Source organism: Oncorhynchus clarkii, chromosome 18, assembly GCF_045791955.1.
Source record: "Oncorhynchus clarkii lewisi isolate Uvic-CL-2024 chromosome 18, UVic_Ocla_1.0, whole genome shotgun sequence".
In the NCBI taxonomy this organism is placed as follows: Eukaryota; Metazoa; Chordata; class Actinopteri; order Salmoniformes; family Salmonidae; genus Oncorhynchus; species Oncorhynchus clarkii.
In genome coordinates, this window is record NC_092164.1 from 27,225,541 (window position 1) to 27,245,312 (window position 19,772).

Sequence of the window (19,772 nt, forward strand, 5' to 3'; positions counted from 1 at the left end):
TCCTGTAGTTCCCAAGTATTCCCACGCATAAATAGACAGTCAATTTGCACTGTACATTTTGCACTATGTTCAGGCCCCCTGACCATCCGCTCAAGGAAAAATCGTCACAAGCCTGAACGTAATTGAGGACATCTGAACTAGAGCTTACGATATGATACAAGAAGTACCAGAATTGCCCACTAGATGGGGAACAACGATGGGGAACAACATGGAAGTGTTCACTGAAGCTTTTTGCAGCTTGATATCATTTTGCAAACATCTTTCAATAGTAGAAATATACTATTGTGTGTATCTGAAACAGTATATTTAATTAGACTCTGATTAGGTAAATTAAACAGCAATTTGACTACTGGACTTTTAAGATCCAATTCAATATTTGATCCCACTTAACACTTGACTTGAAGAACACAAGGTGGATAAGGATAATTTAAGTGGTGATAGGCCTACATATCACAGTTAACACATTGTCATTAATGATGTCATTGTCAGGTATCAGGTACCAGGTACCAAAGGCTAAAATGGCAATTTTGCATGTAGATTTTATGATGCTCCTTTAGCGTTAATACTTGAAGAAAGTCAACATGAAAATTTGCAACATACAAATTCATTGTGTGTAGGTGTGTGTTGATGCATGTGTGTGTATGTATGACTGGCAGGACTGGCAGGGCTTGTGGGAGGTGTGTGGGTGGTTTCGCTCCTGGCTCCTCTCTCACACTGACCTGCCACCCACCACCCCGTCCTCACTGGTGTTGTGCCTGGCCAGAGAGAGAGATGGAAAACACAACAACAATAACAACATCAACATATAGTATCTGCTCTATTTTTCACATCAATCGATTAAATGTATATACAGTGCCTTCTGAAAGTATTTATACCCCCTTGACTTTTTCCACATTTTGCAGTGTTACAGCCTGAATTATATATATATACAGTGCCTTGCGAAAGTATTCGGCCCACTTGAACTTTGCGACCTTTTGCCACATTTCAGGCTTCAAACAAAGATAGAAAACTGTATTTTTTTGTGAAGAATCAACAACAAGTGGGACACAATCATGAAGTGGAACGACATTTATTGGATATTTCAAACTTTTTAACAAATCAAAAACTGAAAAATTGGGCGTGCAAAATTATTCAGCCCCCTTAAGTTAATACTTTGTAGCGCCACCTTTTGCTGCGATTACAGCTGTAAGTCGCTTGGGGTATGTCTCTATCAGTTTTGCACATCGAGAGACTGACATTTTTTCCCATTCCTCCTTGCAAAACAGCTCGAGCTCAGTGTGGTTGGATGGATAGCATTTGTGAACAGCAGTTTTCAGTTCTTTCCACAGATTCTCGATTGGATTCAGGTCTGGACTTTGACTTGGCCATTCTAACACCTGGATATGTTTATTTTTGAACCATTCCATTGTAGATTTTGCTTTATGTTTTGGATCATTGTCTTGTTGGAAGACAAATCTCCATCCCAGTCTCAGGTCTTTTGCAGACTCCATCAGGTTTTCTTCCAGAATGGTCCTGTATTTGGCTCCATCCATCTTCCCATCAATTTTAACCATCTTCCCTGTCCCTGCTGAAGAAAAGCAGGCCCAAACCATGATGCTGCCACCACCATGTTTGACAGTGGGGATGGTGTGTTCAGCTGTGTTGCTTTTACGCCAAACATAACGTTTTGCATTGTTGCCAAAAAGTTCAATTTTGGTTTCATCTGACCAGAGCACCTTCTTCCACATGTTTGGTGTGTCTCCCAGGTGGCTTGTGGCAAACTTTAAATGACACTTTTTATGGATATCTTTAAGAAATGGCTTTCTTCTTGCCACTCTTCCATAAAGGCCAGATTTGTGCAATATACGACTGATTGTTGTCCTATGGACAGAGTCTCCCACCTCAGCTGTAGATCTCTGCAGTTCATCCAGAGTGATCATGGGCCTCTTGGCTGCATCTCTGATCAGTCTTCTCCTTGTATGAGCTGAAAGTTTAGAGGGACGGCCAGGTCTTGGTAGATTTGCAGTGGTCTGATACTCCTTCCATTTCAATATTATCGCTTGCACAGTGCTCCTTGGGATGTTTAAAGCTTGGGAAATCTTTTTGTATCCAAATCCGGCTTTAAACGTCTTCACAACAGTATCTCGGACCTGCCTGGTGTGTTCCTTGTTCTTCATGATGCTCTCTGCGCTTTTAACGGACCTCTGAGACTATCACAGTGCAGGTGCATTTATACGGAGACTTGATTACACACAGGTGGATTGTATTTATCATCATTAGTCATTTAGGTCAACATTGGATCATTCAGAGATCCTCACTGAACTTATGGAGAGAGTTTGCTACACTGAAAGTAAAGGGGCTGAATAATTTTGCACACCCAATGTTTCAGTTTTTGATTTGTTAAAAAAGTTTGAAATATCCAATAAATGTCGTTCCACTTCATGATTGTGTCCCACTTGTTGTTGATTCTTCACAAAAAAATACGGTTTTATATCTTTATGTTTGAAGCCTGAAATGTGGCAAAAGGTCGCAAAGTTCAAGGGGGCCGAATACTTTCGCAAGGCACTGTATATATACTGTATATATTAATCATCTACACACAGTACCCCATAATGGCAAAGTGGAAGCATTTTTTTTTAGAAATTTTAGCAAAAAATGTATCTAATTTACATACCCATTCACACCCCTGAGTCAATACATGTTAGAAACACCTTTGGTAGCGATTACAGCTATGAGTCTCTCAAGGTAAGTCTCTAAGAGCTTTGCACACCAGGATTGTACAATATTTGCACATTATTATTATTTTCATTCTTCAAACTCTGTCAAGTTGGTTGTTGATCATTGCTAGACAGCCATTTTCAAATCTTACCATATGTTTTCAAGGCGATTTACGTCAAAACTGTAACTAGGCCTCCCAGGAACTTTCAATGACGTCTTGGTAAGCAACTCCAGTGTATTTTTTGGCCTTGTGTATTAGATTATTGTCCTGCTGAAAGGTGAATTAATCTCCCAGTGTTTGTTGGAAGGCAGACTGAATCAGGTTTTCCTTTAGGATTTTGCCTGTGCTTGGCTCAATTTTTTTTTCATCCTAAAAATATCCCTACTCCTTGGCAATGACAAGCATATCCATAACATGATGCAGCCACCCCCATGCTTGGAAATATGAAGAGTGGTACTCATTGATGCGTTGTGATGGATTTGCCCCAAACATAATGTGTCGTATTCAGGACATGAAGTCAATTTCTTTGCCACATTTTTGTTTTGTTTTACTTCAGTGCCTTATTGCAAACATGATGCATGTTTTGTAGACATTTCAGCTTTAAATGTTCAACTAATTTGTAAACATATCAAAAAACATCATTCCACTTTGACAAGTGTAGGTAGGCCAGTGACACAAAATCTGAATTAAATCAATTTTAAATTCAGTCTGTAACGCAATAAAATGTGGAAAAAGTCAAGGGGTGTGAATACTTTTTGAAGGTGCTGCATGCATCATTAGCTACTGCAAGTATTTGTTACTGTATCCATTACATACATACTGTATCCATTACATACATACTGTATCCATTAGCTTCTGTATACTGTATCATTATTATGTCTATTGAAAAACAAGAGCAATATGTGGCTGCAAGGGTGTAAATTTATAAACCAAATATAGCCTTTTTATTGGTCCACACCACCTGTTGCATATTACCATAGTAACAGTAAAACACTACAGTAGTTGCTGGACTTGAATGATGACTAATAGACACTAATGACTGAAAATGTTTCTAATTGTTCCATTCACTGAGCTTTAAAATGTGCAGCTACATCAATTCAGTAACGTGAGAGAACATAGCTTATTTTCCTTTCATTCATGTTTGTTGTATTCACTGAGCAATTGAATGTACAGCTACATCAATCATTATTTTTTTTACATTTAACCAGGCAAGTCAGTTAAGAACAAATTCTTATTTACAATGACGGACTACCGGGGAACAGTGGGTTAACTACCTTGTTCAGGGGCAGAACAACAGCTTGGGGATTCAATCCAGCAACCTTTTGGTTACTGGCCCAACGCTCTAACCCCTAGGCTACCTGCCGCCCCGTTACCATTGTAGTAATGTGGATAGAGAGATAGATTGAGAAAACATGCTTTATTTTCATACTTAAAGCCACAAAGAAATTGGTGTTTGTTCTATTCACTGAGCTGTTCTCATAAAATTTGAGATCGATTGGAGACTTTCTTTTTTTATTTTCTTAAAGGGATGCAGGTCACTCCACTCTAATATTTCATGTCACTAGTCTATTTCTTGCACATCGTCCTTCCCACAGTCTTTGGTTCTGCCTCTCTCATTCCCTTAGTCATAGTAACTGTCCATGTAACCTATTGCAGCAGCTTTGTAGCCGCAGCACCATCAATATTTCAAACTGATGGAGCGCCTTGAGACAGGTTATTACACACACACACACACACACACACACACACACACACACACACACACACACACACACACACACACACACACACACACACACACACACACACACACACACACTCATACACTCATCATGCATAACCTCAACCTCAGCCATTAATTTTTCATTCACAAAAACCCATGTCGCCAGTCAGCATTTGCTGTCTAACTGTTGTACATCCTAGTGTGCTGCTGGGCTGGTGGGTTGGGCTGAGCAGAGTGAGCATGAGTGAGCGAGATGTCGACAGATAGTAATTAGCCAAATTCTCTCCGATCCTTATGCTTTATTGAATATTTACAAATAAGCTAAATCCTGAGGGCCAAGAGGAGACTGCTAAGCAGGGTTCACAGCCTTGATATGCGTCCCAAATGGCACCCTATTCCCTATATAGTGCTCCACTTTTTTTTACCAGGCCCCATAGGGCTCTGGTCAAAAGTAATGCACCATATAGGGAATATGGTGCCATTTAGGACACACTTAAGAGGAGCAGTGGGAGAAGAAGAAGTGGGGTTTTGGAGCACAGTCACTTCCAGGCTCTCAACGATTAATGCAACCTTGATACATTCATAATATAAAGAGGTTTACTGTACAGTGTGGATGGAACCTCTTTGGGAAAGAGAGTGAAACTCAATAACTGCCATAGATTTCTTTGTGTCTTGTATAGCTTACTATTAAGTTATATCAGAAGTGGACACTGATAATGGTGACGAGTACACACATTGCCTATTTCTTGGATTTAAAAGTTTTACTTCCTGAGCTCAAACTGCTTGCCCAATCAAATTAATTTACGGTAATACACTGTAGGCCCTGATTCTGAGCTGTGTGTTGTGAAATTTCTTGGTGGCCATGCAGCATCAGGATGCCATACTGAGACAAGACGCCCGGCTCCACTAACTACCCTGCGAAAAAAACAATATAGAGTTTACTTTATTGACATTAGCATTTCACTAACATTTGGGGGAGTGAGAGTGTCTTCCTCTAATTACACCAGTCTATTTTCCCAGCTAGCATCTTGTAAATGTCAGTACTCATTACACACACACACACGGGCACACACACAGGCACGGGCGCACACACAGACATGGATTACAAAAAGAAAACCAGTCCAGGATCATATCACCTCCACCCTACCTGATACCCTAGACCCACTCCAATTTGCTTACCGCCCAAAATAGGTCCACAGATTACGCAATCACCATCACACTGCACACTGCCCTATCCCATCTGCACAAGAGGAATACCTATGTAAGAATGCTGTTCATGGACTACAGCTCAGCATTTAACACCATAGTACCCTCCAAACTCGTCATTAAGCTCGAGACCCTGGGTCTCGACCCCGCCCTGTGCAACTGGGTCCTGGACTTTCTGAAAGGTCGCCCCCAGATGGTGAGGGTAGGAAACAACCTCTCCATCCTGCTGATCCTCAACACTGGGGCCCCACAAGGGTGCGTTCTCAGCCCTCTCCTGTACTCCCTGTTCACCCATGACTGCGTGGCCATGCACCCCTACAACTCTATCATCAAGTTTGCAGATGACACTACAGTGGTAGGCTTGATTACCAACAATGACGAGACGGCCTACAGGGAGAAGGGGAGGGGCCTCGGAGTGTGGTGTTAGGAAAATAACCTCTCACTCAAAGTCAACAAACAAAGGAGAGGATTGTGCACTTCAGGAAACAGCAGAGGGAGCATCCCCCCATCCAAATTGACAGGACAGTAGCGGAGAAGGTGGAAAGTTCCTCTGCGTACATATCACGGACAAACTGAAATGGTCCACCCACACAGACAGTGTGGTGAAGAAGGCACAGAAGCGCCTCTTCAACCTCAGGAGGCTGAAGAAATTTGGCTTGTCACCTAAAACACTCACAAACTTTTACAGATGCACAATCAAGAGCATCCTGTCGGGCTGTAATACCGCCTGGTATGGCAACTGCTCCGCCCACAACCGCAAGGCTCTGCAGAGGGTAGTGCGGTCTGCACAACGCATCACTGGGGGAAAATTACCTGCCCTCCAGGACACCTACAGCACCCGATGTCACAGGAAGGCCAAAATGATCATCAAGGACAACAACTACCCGAGCCACTGCCTGTTCACCCCGCTATCGTCCAGAAGGCGAAGTCAGTACAGGTGCATCTGGACCGAAAAATAGCGTCTATCTCAAGGCCATCAGACTGTTAAACAGCCATCACTAACATAGAGTGGCTGCTGCCAACATACAGACTCAAATCTCTGGTCACTTTAATAAATGTAATAAATGGATTTAATAAAGGTATCACTAGTCACTGCGTGATCATGCACGCCTCCAACTCTATCATCAAGTTTGCACAGTGTGTCACTTTAAATCACTTTAAATAACGTCAGTTAATAATGTCTACATATCCGACATTACTCATCTCATATATATATACTGTATTCTATACCATCTACTGCATCTTGCCTATATTGTTCGGGCATCACTCATCCATATATTTATATGTACATATCTTATTCATCCCTTTACGTTTGTGTGTATAAGGTAGTTGTTCTGAATTTGTTAGATTGCTTGTTAGATATTACTGCTCTGTCGGAACTAGAAGCACAAGCATTTCGCTACACTTGCATTAACATCTGTATGTGACCAATAAATGTTTAATTGATGCACACACACACACACACACACACACACACACACACACACACACACACACACACACACACACACACACACACACACACACACACACACACACACACACACACACACACACACACACACACACACACTGTACATGCAAACGCATATAAGCATGCACACAAATGCTTGCACACAAACACAAGTGCAAACATGCATGCACGGACACGCAAATGCACATAACACATGCAAACACACTCACACACCTCTCACTTCTGCCTTGTATGGCCTCCTTTGCATTACAGTTTTTTTTATCGCTTTAATAATATTTTCACAAGTATGTGTTCAAATTTCACAACTCTTATTACAATACTCATATCATCAAAAAGGCTATTTTTTCAAAACTTGAAGCACATTTTCAATTGACTAAGTACAACACACAAAATCACACAGTAACCTTTTCACCAAACCTAATCAAGTCAAATCAAATAGTATTTGTCACATGCGCCGAATATAATAGGTGTAGACCTTACAGTGAAATGCTTACTTACAAGCCCTTAACCAACAATGCAGCTTTAAGAAAAAAATAGCGAGGCTACATACAGGGGGTACCAGTACAGAGTCAATGTGCGGGGGAACAGGTTAGTCGAGGGAATTGTGGTAATATGTACATGTAGGTAGAGTTATTAAAGGGACTATGCATAGATAATAACAGAGAGTAGCAGCAGCGTAAAAGAGGGGGGCAAAGGAAATAGTCTGGGTAGCCATTTGATTAGACGTTCAGGAGTCTTATGGCTTGGGGTTAGAAGCTGTTTAGAAGCCTCTTGGACCTAGACTTGGGTGGCTGGAGTCTTTGACCATTTTTAGGGTCTTCCTCTGAAACCGCCTGGTATAGAGGTCCTGGATGGCAGGAAGCTTGGCCACAGAGATGTACTGGGCCGAACGCACTACCCTCTGTTGTGCCTTGCGGTCGGAGGCCGAGCAGTTGCCATACCAGGCAGTGATGCAACCCGTCAGGATACTCTCGATGGTGCAGCTGTAAAACCTTTTGAGGATCTGAGGACCCATGCCAAATCTTTTCAGTCTCCTGAGGGGGAATAGGTTTTATTGTGCCCTCTTCACGACTATCTTGGTGTGCTTGGACCATGTTAGTTTGTTGGTGATGAGGACACCAAGGAACTTGAAGCTCTCAACCTGCCACACTACAGCCCCGTCGATGAGAATGGGGGCGTGCTCGGTCCTCCTTTTCCAGCAGTCCACAATTATCTCCTTTGTCTTAATCACGTTGAGGGAGAGGTTGTTGTCCTGGCAGCTTAGTGATGAGCTTTGAGTGCACTATGGTGTTGAATGCTGAGCTGTAGTCAATGAACAGCATTCTCACATAGGTGTTCCTTTTGTCCAGGTGTGAAAGGGCAGTGTGGAGTGCAATAGAGATTGCATCACCTGTGGATCTGTTGGGGAGGTATGCAAATCGGAGTGGGTCTAGGGTTTCTAGGATAATGATGTTGATGTGAGCCATGACCAGCCTGTCAAAGCACTTCATCGCTACAGACGTGAGTGCTACAAGTCGGTAGTCATTTAGGCAGGTTACCTTATTGTTCTTGGGCACAGGGACTATGGTGGACTGCTTGAAACATGTTGGTATTACAAACTCAGTCAGGGACAGGTTGAAAATGTCAGTGAAGACACTTGTCAGTTGGTCAGCGCATGCTCGGAGTACATGTCCTGGTAATCTGTCTGGCCCTGCGGCCTTGTGAATGTTGACCTGTTTAAAGGTCTTACTAACATCGGCTGCGGAGAGCGTGCTCACACAGTCGTCCGGAACAGCTGTAGCTCTCATGCATGTTTCAGTGGTACTTGCCACAAAGTGAGCTTAGAAGTAATTTAGCTCGTCTTGTAGGCTCGTATCACTGGGCAGCTCTCGTCTGTGCTTCCCTTTGTTGTCTGTAATAGTTTGCAAGCCCTGCGACATCCGACGACTGTAGGAGCCGGTGTTGTCCAGGCTAGTAGGTCAGGATGTCATATGGGAGATACTACCCATCAATTACGGGTGCTGTACTTCAGTTGTGGAGAACCATATGATGTTCATTTTGATATTTAGATATTGAGATACTGTACAGTACATTATGTTCCTGTTCTATGTTCATTTTAATTATATGGTCTATATTCCTGTTCTGTGTTCTTTTTAATTATATGGTCTATCCATACCCATACAATTACAATTCAACACCTGAAAACATATAGGGGCACAGAGAGGTATTTGCAAAACTACGGAAAAGTCTCCTCTGCAGTGAAATCAATAGGGAGACCCTTAGGGATGAGCGTGACTCAGGCATAGGCAGTTTTTCTTAGTCATTGTTACGGTCTTGCCACTGTCAGTATAAAACTACTCCTATGTTTTTGTCTCCCATCGATGTGTTTTGAGTCTTTTTTACATTCTGATAAACAGATTTTGTCTGTTGTCTCATTTGCTGTGTAGTAAACTCTTAGAAAGAAAGGTGCTATCTAGAACCTAAAGGGGTTATTCGACTATCCCCCATTTAAAAACCTGTTTTGATTCCAGGCAGAACCCTTTTGTTTCCAGGTAGAACCTATTTGGTTTCCACTTAGAACCCTTTCCACAGAGGGTTCTGGCTGGAATAAAAATGGTTCTATCTGGAACCAAAAAGGGTTCTCATATGAGAATAATCAAAAAACCTATTTGGAGTGTACTGAACCAAAATATTAACGCAACATGCTACAATTTCAACAAGTCTACTAAGTTAAAGTTCATTATATAAGGAAATCAGTCAATTTAAATAAAGTATGCCCTAATCTATGGATTTCACATGACTGGGCAGGGGCACAGCCAAGGTCGGGCCTGGAAGGGCTTAGGCCCACCCAATGGGGGAGTCAATCAGAATGAGTTTTTCCCCAGAAAAAGGCTTTATTACAGACAGAAATACACCTCAGGTTCATCAGCTGTCCTGCTGGCTGGTCTCAGACGATCCCGCAGGCGAAGAAGCCGGATGTGGAGGTTCTGGGATGGCATGGTTACATATGGTCTGTGGTTGTGAGGCCGGTTGGACGTACTGCTAGATTCTCTAAATTGGTAGAGAAATGTAAAAAAAAAATTGCAACAGCTCTGGTGGACATTTCTGCACTCACCATGCCAATTCAATTGCACACTCCCTCAAAACATGAGACATCTGTGGCATTGTGTTGTGTGACAAAACTGCACATTTTAGAGTGGCCTTTTATTGCCCCCCAGCACAAGGTGCACCTGTGTAATGATCATGCTGTTTAATCAGCTTCTTGATATGCCACACCTGTCAGGTGGATGGATTATCTTGGCAAAGGATAAATACATTTGCGCACAAAATCTGAGAGATATAAGCTTTTTGTGCATATGGAACATTTCTGGTATCTTTTATTTCAGCTCATGAAACATGGGACCAACACTTTACATATTGTGTTTATATTTTTATTCAGTATAACATTTGAATATCAAACTTTAATTTCAATGTCAAACATATGGATATTGAAGGTGTTGTGATGAATCTATATCTTTCAGTATAAAGGATTCCTCTCACTAGCTGGTAGCCTAGTTGGTGCTCTAGTTGTCACTAGTGGGCTTTCTGAGGTGAAGAGAATACCCTTAAATCTACCCTCAAATTCATTAAACAAAGTATTTACAATAACTCCCTGTTATAATACCATGAGGCCATTCATATACTTATTTCTTGTAACACACAATAGAAAAGTACAGTATAGATGGGATTCATTAATATTTTGTTGTGTTGTTATCCATGCAGTTGCATACCTGACATGCAATAACATATATTTATCAACCACTTAAGTGTTAACATCATTCTCTGGGGTTAAAGGTCTAGGATGTATTTGTTAATTTTCGTTGTCGGACAATCTTCACTTTCCACTTAAGGAAAAGCACATGAGCCCCATTTTGAGTATTCAGAGGCGAATTCAGCACATTGTGTCAAAATAAAGAGTCATTTTTTCCACTACCATGAAATCCTTAACTGAAAAGGTTACAAAAATTATGCACATTATTTGTGAAACCTTTTAACTTGTGACACACACATGCAGGTATGCACACACATACACACACACGTAGAAGTAACAGGCTGTGTATGTAAGGGTATGTTCACAGTCAGCAGAATCAAACTACATCTGACTCTAGTACCCTCAAACATGAGCACTATTGTAAAAGACTTTCCACAAATCTGACACTGTGTATGTCCCAAATGGCACCCTTTTCCCTTTGTAGTGCACTACTTTTGACCAGGGCCCATAGGTTGCCATGCAAAAGTATTGCACTATAAAGGCAATATGGTTCCATTTGGGACAGACACTGACTTGCTCTGTTTGCTAAGGAAATTCCAATGACAAACGGATAAGTAACGAAGTCCCATTTGTGAATTAAGCTTACTTACAGTTTTTTACAATCACTTTGGCACTAATTTCAGAACCTCAATGTCATTTTTCAAAACTCTAGACACAAAACTCACAACCAATGATCAAAATGCAAATTCTTCAAAACGCTAACACTTTTTCCAATTGCTTGGATACAATACACATAAAGCTAAGATCATTTGTTCATTGAACTAAAATCACCTGTTCAAAACGACACAACTTAACATCAAAGTATTACCATTTCAAAATGCAATTCACACACTACATCTGAAATGACTGTCTATTAATTTCATTACAATGATCTAACTATCAATTGGTACAACTGCTCAAAATGATGAGTAGCTGTTGCATTACTCTTAATACATAGTTTTATGGAAACTGAAGAACAATATTTCATGTTTAGATCATGAAAGTTTCAGGATAACGAGATTCATTGACACCAATTACCGTGGAATATGAACCAATTGGACTACATTATCTATGGCTGTAATATTTCATCATCATTCTTTATCAGACACTGTTTCTATGGTCCCATGTACCACTTTTTCAGACCATGTTTTCAGATTTTACATTACTGTACACTCACCAGCCACTTTATTAGGTGCACCTATCTAGTACTGGGTAGGACCCACTTTTGCCTCCACAACAGCCTGAATTATTCACGGTTTTGTATTCTGCACACCCCTGTTTTAAACAGCTGTTATTTGAGCATTTGTGGCCTTTCTGTTAGCTTGAATGAGTCTGTACATTCTCCTCTGACCTCTCTCATTAACAAGGTGTTTTTCCCACACAACTGTCGCTCACTGAATGTGTTTTGTTAATCGCACCATTCTCTGTAAACTCTAGAGACTGTAGTGCGTAAAAGTCCCAGGAGGGCAGCTGTTTCTGAGATGCTAGAATCACCATGTGTGGCATCAACAATCATACCACGGTCAAAGTTGCTTAGATTACTCATCTTGCCTGTTCTAAAGTTTGGTCGAACAACATCTAAAGCTCTACAGTACATACTCTATATATTGAGTTGCAGGCAGCCACATGATTTGCTGTTCGAATGTAACCTTCTTTGATGAGCTAAATCAGGTCTGTAGAGCTGTGTCATTGTGTGGGATAATGTTAGGTTCCACCATGCTCAAATGGTGCAAGCATGGTTTCAGGCCCAACCACAATTTACCACCCTGTACTTACCCCCATACTCTCCTTTCCTTAATCAGATTGAGGAATTTTTCTACACATGGAGGTGGAAGGTATATGATAGGCGCCCTCATGAACAAGCCACCCTTCTCCAGGCCATGGATGAAGCATGCAATGACATCACGGCAGACCAGTGTCAGGCCTGGATTCGCCATGCCCGAAGATTCTTCCCAAGATGTTTGGCTAACGAAAACATCCATTGTGATGTGGATGAGAACCTATGGCCAAATCCACAAGACAGGGTTGAGGGAAATATAGAAGTACAGTAATCAACCCTTTGTTTTGCTTTTTACAGTAAGCCAGGTGAGGAACACTGAAGTTGACGTTTTACTGTAGTTTTTTCTTTTTTTGTAGCTAATTATTTTTGCTTTGTTTCAAAGAAACCTATGTTATGATTGTATTGTATTTCATCAATAATGGTCATATTTTGATCAATGATTCCACTGTGTCTGTAGTATTCTCTCTACAAGTCCTTTTACAGTGATGTATTTACACGTAGTAGCATAATGAAACATGTGTCACATATTTTGTACTACAATATCTACATTTTACTGTCGCCGTCGGCTACAATTCCATAATCTTTTTAAATTGACGAATGTTCAGTGTTTTGCCCATATAATTCATTCTATTTACTTAACCATAAAAAGCATGCCTTTACTATACAGTTGTAAAGGATGACCTTGACAATCCCTAAAGATGAGTCAATGTTCCCCCTTCATCTGCTGCTGATCATGTGCTAGGATTCACACACATTTCACTATGCTGGCCCTTTGGTATTGAGCACAGTGCATGCTAGCGCTAGCTGGCTCATTGTTCATTCACTCAATAGGCCCTAGGCATGGCGTGGGTAGGACTCAGAAGAGCCAAATCCATGCCCAGCTCATTCCATGAATATTTTTAACATGGTCCTCCCTGACTTGTGCAACTTGCTGAGGGCAGAAGTGTTTGTGTGGCAGATGGATGCTAAATCCAGTTTTGGCAACATTGTAAAATATCATAACAAGTGGGAGCTTTTGCAGAGCATCTGAGCATGAGGAATATGCTAATGTGATAGAAGGGGAGCTACTCTATGAAGGTGTGTGTGTGTGTGTGTGTGTGTGTGTGTGTGTGTGTGTGTGTGTGTGTGTGTGTGTGTGTGTGTGTGTGTGTGTGTGTGTCTGTGTCTGTGTGTGTTAAACCCATAGAGATCTCAGGGACTATGTCATAAACCCCAGAACACAGCACCAGAATGCCAAACCAGTCTGAATGAATGACAGTAGAGGTCTAATCCTGATTTTACTTTGCAGGAAAATAAATGTAAGGCATGTGATAGATCAGAAATTGTGTAATAGAATATTTCTCAACCTAAAATATTGTAATATAATTATAAATACAGTTTATAGGGGTTTAATACAGATGTTCTGTATAAATAGCCTCTACAATATATGTAAACAGACCATAAATGTCAACATTTTTGTTTTCTACATTTTTGTTTATGTGATGCAGCATCCAGGGTGCATCACATCCGGCTGTGGGAGTCCCATAGGGCAGCGCACAATTCGCACAGCATCGTCCGGGTTTGGCCAGGGTAGGCGGTCATTGTAAATAAGAATTTGTTCTTAACCGACTTGCCTAGTTAAATGAAATTAAATGTTTAGCATGACTGAACTGTTTTTAATGATCTTACCACAAAACACTTTTTAAATTGATGTTATTTTTATGATCTTTTTACTGTATTAGTATGTAGTGTCCTATATGTGAGAGAGCTCCAACAAAACATTCCAATGTATGTATTACTTAATACTTGAAAATGGCAAATAAACGACTGTGTCACACCCTGACCATAGTTTGCTTTGTATGTTCTATGTTTTGTTTGGTCAGGGTGTGATCTGAGTGGGCATTCTATGTTGGATGTCTTGTTTGTCTGTTTCTGTGTTTGGGCCTGATATGGTTCTCAATCAGAGGCAGGTGTTAGTCATTGTCTCTGATTGGGAGCCATATTTAGGTAGCCTGTTTGGTTTTGCTTTTTGTGGGTGATTGTTCCTGTCTTTGTGTTATGTTACACCAGATAGGGCTGTTTTCGTTTTTTCACATTTCTTGTTTTGTATATTGTTCATTTATCATCTTCATTAAAGATGTATTACAATAACCACGCTGCGTTTTGGTCCGCCTCTCCTTCAACAGAAGAATCCCGTGACAGACTGTGTGTGTGTGTGTGTGTGTGTAGGCTGTGTGTGTAAAATCAAATAAAAAATACTCAACACAGAAATAGAATCTCAATCAATAAATTGTACAGAAATGTAAAAAATAATGAAAAATAAAATAAAGGTGCTCGGATAACTATCTTTTTAATAACTCATCGACACCTATAGTTTTGCCGTGATGATGGGCTATTACGAAATTATGAATATTCAATTAATTGCAAAAATCCTGATTATCAATCTCAGTGGCACTGAAAGGTGCATCAAAGCAGGGACCGAGAGACTGAAAAACAGCTTCTATCTCAAGGCCATCAGACTGCTAAACAGCCACCGCTAACATTGAGTGGCTGCTGCCAACACACTGACTCAACTCCAGCCACTTTAATAATGGGAATTGATGGAAATTGATGGAAAATATATCACTAGCCACTTTAAACAATGCTACTTAATATAATGTTTACATACCCTACATTATTCATCTCATATATATATGTATATACTGTACTCTATATCATCTACTGCATCTTTATGTAATACATGTATCACTAGCCACTTTAAACCATGCCACTTTGTTTACATACCCTACATTACTCATCTCATATGTATATACTCTACTCGATACCATCTACTGCATCTTGCCTATGCCGTTCTGTACCATCACTCATTCATATCTTTATGTACATATTCTTTATCCCTTTACACTTGTGTGTATAAGGTGGTAGTTTTGGAATTGTTAGGTTAGATTACTCATTGGTTATTACTGCATTGTCGGAACTAGAAGCACACGCATTTCGCTACACTCGCATTAACATCTGCTAACCATGTGTATGTGACAAATACATTTGATTGATTTGATTTTGTTGATTAAAATCTGTAGCTTGCTAGCTACATATTTTGTCCCAGGAGATTCACAGTTGTTTCCTAGGCAACAAGTGGATCCCTTGCCCTTCCGTGTGCTGCTGACGTTCCTTTTGGACCATACCAAGTACAGCTATTGGTAGGATGACGGGGATATTTATCTAAACATAATCTATTTAAACGTGCAAGTTGGACAACAAATTAAATTGACATTGTAAAAAATTTGAATTACTACAAACTAAATAGAGTGTTAATACATGCAATGCATTATTATATCACTGCCCCCCTGTAGTCAGGTGCATCCTTCTTTACCATAATTTGGCCATCCCTGAACCAAAGATATTTATAAGTAACATAAGATAGTTCATCTGTGTCGTTTACAGTGGGAGCAAATGAAGCATAAGGGGCAGAACAAGTAAGGAGGTGGGCAAATCCAAGCACGAGCTAGCGAGATCCCATTCTCGCGTTGTAGCTGAATTTGCATATTTCCGTTAGGGAACGCCTTCTCCGTAAAGTGCGCGTGTGTGCACAAACTCAATTCGACCTCTACTCGTTCTAAACAATGCAATTTTAAACTTTGGCAAAGCGTAAAGTCTATAAAAACGTAGTGCACTGTGTTCGTAACAGATTATAGTTTTGCAAACAGAAAAAAAGTTTTGAGATTAGATATTTTATCGATGAGATAATTAGAAGAATGTTGGCCCAATTTCAACTCGTCCCATCATCTCTAACTTCCACTGGACTTCCTCTCACTACCATATTTGGTAAAGAGAAAACGTTCTAAACGGATGCTTCAGTTTTATAATCCCTGTGACGTGTCTGGGTTACCCCTTCTGGCTGTGACTGAACTACAAAATAGCTTGTTGCTTGTGCAACACGATAGCCTTACTGTAAAGTAGTTAGTTGTGAGAAAAAGTCATTTCTGCCATACCGATTTTCTATTTTTATTTTCCGACCAGAATGTTTGCAACTCGATATTACCTTTCCTGATAGTAGTTCCGCGTGGGCCGTTGGAAGTCTCTTGCCTGCGCGCGGTGACAAGTACATCTGGATGCGACAGGTAAGCAGGTAGCCAGCTAGCATAGAATAGCTAGCTAGCTAAATTCATACTTGGGTTGTTACGATTGTGTTTAGTTACCTGTTAACTAGCCAGTTTGTTTACTTCGTCACCTTGTGCGTGGCTATGTGAATGTGGTTGCCAACATAGATAGATAGCTATGTTATTATACCAGCGCGAACTAACGTTAGTTCGTTTTGCCGCAGCTACTTCAACAGGAATGCTAGCTAACGTTAACTAGCTAGCATCTCGTAGGCTTTCAAAGTGAGTTGACAGATTTTTTGTAGAAACTATTGCTTCAGTTAGCCAATGTTGTCAGCTAGCACTAAATTCCCCCCACGAGGTCGCTTCCAAATAACGTTATTGGCTAAGAACGGTTTCCTAACTTCACGGCAGGCGAACATGTTATCGGAGCTGTCAAGCTTCAGGTGGCAGTCGGTGTCATTAACGTTATTAATGTTGTTATTGACTTGATAGTTGTTGTACCCACCTAGCTAACTAACTATTTGGCTTTGGCAAGCCAATGTTGCCATACCAAAGCCGATGCAAACTAGCTTGTTACCTGAAATAAATTCAATGGCCACATATTGGTCCTATTTTAAAGGGGGGGAGACGAGTAATCTATTCATTAACGTTACTAGGATAGGTTGAGCAAGTTAGATCCAAATGACAGTGTGTTGCAGACATTATCACCCACAGTAACAGTACATGCATCACATTGTAGGTGAAGTAAACATAATGTAGGTTATTTAACTTTGACATATAACATATTTTATGACTTAGAAATACAAAAACTCACTCAGTTTTCTTCTAGTGTGAGTGAAGGTCAATAGGCTATGCTTGTGTGTTAATGTACCAAATATGATTGATGCTGATTGTGGATGATATAGTAAGGCTCCATAAACAGTTAGGCAATGGATGTGACTCATAATTCATTACTCATTGTTTTATTCCATGCTCTGATGTTCATGTGTGCACTGCAGACAGGCTACTGTTTGCAGAGCAGAATACAGATTTCAGACTCAACTAATGCAATAGCCTAGGCCTGATTTTAGTTCTTGAATCAGGTTAACAAATGTTATTTTGCTCAGTGTTCTGGAGACTTGCTAGGACTTCAGAAGTTAATGGTATAGCCTAGCCTTCAAGTAGCAGTCTGTCTTACAAAAAGAGATCCTGAAATGAATATGCATTGCAAAGAACTGTTGATTAGATTCACAGAGGATATTGGGTCTATCCGTGGATCTGTTTTGTCCATCTTCGGTAGCCATGGAAACCCACTGCTGATTGAGACTTGAAGCTCTGCAACATTGCAGGGGCAAATAAACAATTCAACAAGATGGAGCCTCTTTGTATTGTCAGTCATCTGAACGATGCTGCATTCTGATGTAGGGTAAAGCCTTCTCATTTCACTCTATATAGTGTTCTGTACATTTTACTCAGTCAAGTATTCATTGGTCCATCCAAGGGGTTCAAAGTGAAACACAACTCCTGCTTTTTGCTATTTAATTACAGCCAACAACAGGAAGGCAGCAGCCTATCATTGATCTTTCACTGGTTTCTATTATTTTTTTATTAAAAACTTTGAAATGGAGAGATACCACACCCTTTATTTTATGTGGACAATTGGTGCGCATGCCTCTTAGCCATAGGCTATATAAATCAAATTCAAATCAATGTTTGTCATATGCACAGGGTGCAATTAAAATGCTAAACCCTCTATTTGTTAAGCCTATTTTATAAAAAAAGAATACCTTGTTGTATATCTCTGCATTGGTTGTTTTTGTTTCTTTAGCCTACTCATTGGAAAGTCACTTGTGGAGTTTATAGCCTGTTGTTTAATATCACAGCGAGGCACAAGGGTGAACCAAGACAGGGGTTAGGGAGGGGATACCATGGTGGGAAGGAAGTAGCCTGACTTGTTTGTCCGCAAGGCTTTTGTTTTCCTGTTGGAAATCTGTTTCTGCAACATTACTTTTGTTATGGCTAGTATACCATCGTCACATAGCGATTTAAGGTAGAATATCGGACTTTGTTTAGGACCACTTGCTCCCCAATAGCCTCCTAGGCTATATTTTCCAGTTGTTTTCCAGCAGTCATCTCCCCTCCACCTCTGTAGCTCTGTCTAGTGTTGTCAAGCATAGCTGTAAAGTGAGTTTGCTGTCTGTTCAAGGCATTTCCAGCCCCCCCCCCAGCATAGGAATGAGAGTAGAGCACCAACTGATTCTATATCACCTGGGGGTTATTCACTAAAACCAAACAGAAGCAAACAAGCTGAAACAAGGAGGGGCCTACCTGAATTTGTCCAATAAGAAACGCTTGTTTGTTTTCGTTTGCAAAACGTTTTGCTACAATGTGCACTAATGAATACGACTCTTAAGTTGGGTCCCCTATTACGATCTATGGGTGGGTCGCATGCAAAGGTGACATTGGTGGATGGCGCTAACATAAATGTTTTAGTCTGTCAACTGCTGAGGTAGGATACACAATTCACTTTGTTTAGGAAGATAGATTCACACCATACCACAGATTTAGAGCACCAGGTGTTATTGTCCGAGCTAGCCTTGAGGGTTATCAGGTTTATTTGGCAGTGAACTGGAAAGAGCATATCTAGCCTCATTGATGTTGATGAAGCACTCAGGCTACCACATAATCTGCTGTCCATGTATAGGTGTGGGAGCTCAACACAGAGAGAGGGTGAGCGAGATAAAAAGAGGGACAGTTGGATAGAGAATTGGAGCGAAATCAGCTGTTGTGTTGTATTGGATTCGAAAAATCATGAAGCAGGGGCTCTGACTCATCAGTTCTGTGCTGCCGCCGCTCCATCCACAACATCTCACGTGATACTAAATAGGCTGCTGTTTGTGTCGTCACTGGGGTGGGGATAAAGAGGAGGGACAATGTTCTCTTTCCTGAGGGGCTGCTGCTAAGCTTATGTCATGTTACAGTGCAGGTGGGGAGAGCTTATGCTCTACATCAGATAATTTCATATTTATTATTTAAACTGTGTTTGTGTTTATGTTTTGCC

At 40.7% G+C, this 19,772-nt stretch overlaps 1 protein-coding gene across 11 annotated transcripts in view; it reads left to right on the forward strand.

Annotated features, from left to right (window-relative positions):
• The first annotated feature begins 16,500 nt into the window (after positions 1-16,500).
• The window catches only part of LOC139373285 (muscleblind-like protein 2a), an 84,215-nt gene continuing 80,943 nt past the window's right edge, over positions 16,501-19,772 (forward strand). For 8 of the 11 annotated variants that reach the window (XM_071113624.1, XM_071113625.1, XM_071113621.1 and 5 more), the window contains exon 1: positions 16,501-16,750. The gene's annotated coding sequence lies outside the window, so the exon portion shown is untranslated. The remainder of the gene's footprint in view (positions 16,751-19,772) is intronic. The other 3 variants (XM_071113626.1, XM_071113634.1, XM_071113630.1) reach the window with 2 other exon arrangements.